Source organism: Branchiostoma belcheri, unplaced genomic scaffold (genome assembly GCF_001625305.1).
Source record: "Branchiostoma belcheri isolate BF01 breed outbred unplaced genomic scaffold, Haploidv18h27 scaffold11, whole genome shotgun sequence".
In the NCBI taxonomy this organism is placed as follows: Eukaryota; Metazoa; Chordata; class Leptocardii; order Amphioxiformes; family Branchiostomatidae; genus Branchiostoma; species Branchiostoma belcheri.
Genome location: NW_017802491.1, coordinates 5,009,994 through 5,013,528, shown reverse-complemented (window position 1 = coordinate 5,013,528; position 3,535 = coordinate 5,009,994).

Below are 3,535 nucleotides of genomic sequence, written 5' to 3'. Positions count from 1 at the left end.
CTTGTCACATTACAGTGATAACAGAAGAACACAGACAGATCCCACCATGGGCACACAGATATCCGCCGTGTCGAAGGACGCACTCTTCCGGCTCGTATCAATGTTTAAGACGCGGTCAAAGTCGGTTGTTGCACTTTCTTTAACTTGTGGTACGAGTTTTCAGCTATGTCACAAGACAACTGGATTTCTCCTACGACACAGCCTAGACTGGCCCGATAATCATTGCTGTCTAAACTTGCTGTCGTAAACCTACTTGTTCAGTGTTTACCTATGTGCATTTTTATCATACATCTTAAAATTACAACGACTTTCGCAAGCTCTTCTACAACTCACAAACAAACAAGTTGATACAACTTGAATTCGCCTACGTAATAGTAGGGGGGAAACTAGGGTGTTGGGGGGAGATGAGTTTAGGAAGGTCGCTAGAGTTGAGGGTGTGCAGAATCGAATTGAGATCCAAAATAAACCGGGGTGTGCCCCCTTACATCATGGTAAAAAATAACGTTGCAAAAAGTAACGATGCGAAAAGGTCCGCTCAAGCGGACTTCCGCTCCAAGTGCATACTGGGAAATGGAGTCGGTCGGGCCACTTCCGGTTCTACTTGTCGCCATGATGGATGAGGCGATGAACTGCCTTCACAATGTTTTGCCAATTACAACTCCGCACAAGTGGTTCCCCCGAGTACATTAATCTCAGTCAGGCCATGTTGGTTTGATCATATGGATGACATCCGCGCGCGCATGAATGTTCGTCCGTGACCAGAAAAAAAAAGTTTTCGACCGTACAAACCAGCTGCAAAATGAGAAAATATACACCGTAAAAACATTGGAAAACGATACTAATGTCGTAGAATTGCAAACTCAATTCCAAAGGAAAGGATGAAAATGTGAAGAAATAAAAATGAAGAGTCTTATTATTCACCATACCATACTGTGTGTGTTTGTCACTTGTTCAACCTTCATGACCACATAGATTTCATAATAAAGGCAACTTTTTGCCAAACTTTTTACCAAATATAATAAACCGATCCCGAATGTCCATCCCGTGTTTAGAAGTTCAACCAATGAGAGAAGGGCAATTAGCTCTCATTGGTTGAATTTGAGAACGACATTATTCCCTGTAATCTCCAGTTACACGAGACACAGCAAGTGACACAATGTTACTCGTTGTGTACGAACAGTATGCACACTCCTAATTTAAACCCTTAAGTCACCATAGTTAATAGTAACTCTTTGGTGTAAGAAAAGGTTGGCAAAATCGTCCTCACATCTTCGTCGACACAACTCACCCGATGACGTTTTTTTAACGTTCAGTCCGTATGTTTTTCTCTCTCTCTTTAGATAACCCTCGTGACCTGTAATCAGTTTTAAATCCTATGAACTCACATCCAGCCAGCCTCGTCCCTACACATCTCTAGCCAGCTGGAGGCTCGGGCTGTTTGTTTTGTTGTTTCCAAGTGCCGGCCAACTTAGACTCTTGGAATTCGCCGGGCGGGTTGTGTTACCGACCGCCATGGCAATGTTTATGTGCGGGATAAGTCCATCTGAAACCCGTCTTTTTGGAAGGCTTGCCGCCGGGTGTCAGACGACAGGAGGACGGCGATGACGTCATAACCCGTAACCTTGGTGACAGGTGGCGGGAAGCCTCCTCCTGGAAAAAGAAACCAGCGCCAAGCTTAAGGTACACTTCTTGCGATATAGAGGGCTTTCGCACTTTTTTAGCAAAATGAAATTAACTTTTTGATTGAAAGTTATTGTCATTGTAGATTTTTCTACTATGACTAGACGTTTTCTTGAAAAGATATTGTTAAATACACAATCATAGTGTCAGCGAGTTCCACTCTACACCTGCCAAGTTCTAGGATTTTGGACACCTCAATTTTTGGTTGATAACTCTGGTACTTGAAGGCATGACTATATACTTGCTGCCTAACTCAGGCGGCGTCCTCTAACAGGCTTCGGGAAAGGGCAGGATAAATTGATCAAATAGACAGATTATATGCCGGGGGAGTTGGTCCACGCTAACAGAACAGCGTGAACTAATTCTTCTGGCATATATCACCTGTCTATTTGACCATTTTCTACTTCTTCCAGCCGCTTCCCGAAGCCTGGTAGAGGCTAGTCCGTCCCGCCCACAGTACTAGTGGTGCATCTTACGCCAATGTTGATCGCCGAGAAGTGCAAGTCTGACAAGACACCACCGACAACATCGTTAACAGTCGACCCCTCAGCCTCCCCCAACCTGACACACATTAGCCAGTCAATATGCGCGCGGGGACTCGTTGTGCAGACCCGGTACTGGAGATGTATGCGTCTCCTTATTGTTTCCAGACAGGGTCAGCTACCTTTGCGTCACCTTACCGGGGGCACAGGCTCGTCTGCAGCAAGGTGTCAGGAGGAATCATCTCAAAATATGTTTCACTTGGATGGAGACGGTTCAGCGACCAAAATTAGTTTTGTATGTCTTTATACACTTTATAAGTTTATACGTTTTTAATATATACGTCAACTTTCGTACAACATTAGCAGCTGGACTACTGATGGTAGTCAGAACGCTGTCAGTGTGCACTGAGAAAAGAGTTAGCTTCACATGTTTCTAATGTTTTTTTAAGTTTGTCACATAGTCCTACTGGTGTGGAGAGGAAAGTTTGACAGTGTGGGAGTCAGGGACTACCAGAGTGTTCTTGTGCTGGGATTTTGACCGGGTGACAGCCGCCAGAATATATTGAATATGATCCATGATGTGACAGTATGGTTTGAAAGACTTGTGTGGTAAGAGTTGTAAGGTGGTAAGAGTTTTCAATAGATAAACCAGTCTCTCCCTCTTTCTCTCTTCAAGAAGAGACTCTCTCTCTCTTTCTCTTTCTCTCTCTCTTTCTCTCTCTCTTTCTCTCTCTCTCTCTCTCACACACACACACACACACTCTCCCACTCTCTCTCTCTCTCTCTTAACTCTTTCCACAGTGCACACTAACAGCGTTGTCTACCATCGGTAGTTCAGTTGCTAATGTTGAAGGAAGGTTGATATATGTATATAGAATGTATAAAGTAATACTAGTACGTCATGCAATGCAAATTCAATTTTTGTCGCTGGACGGTCTCCATCAGGCTGAAAAAGAGGCATAAGAACGGCGACCACTGATGATCCCTTGTGGTCGGAATCATCTATATATATCTGTGACACGAGCTCGTCAAACTGGTTGTGATGCCCTGTCAGGAGAGACGGGATCTTGAGCTATTCGAGAAGGCACAACACGGTAACGATACGGCATAGTATCCTTCTCGGTCGTTACCGCGTTATTACAGCTAATTCAAGAAAGATGACAAAGTTATCTGAGGTAGTATCATATCGTCTAGGGCTTCGTTTGCATCAGTTGTCCTTTTTATTTTTTTATTGAGTTCCAAACAACATCAAATATAGAAAAGAACGACGTGGAGCACACTCAAGTCCAAATTAACTTACATCAACGCCACCACAATGATAATAGATACAGATAACACTAGCCTTTATCACTGAAAGAAAAAAAAACGTGAAA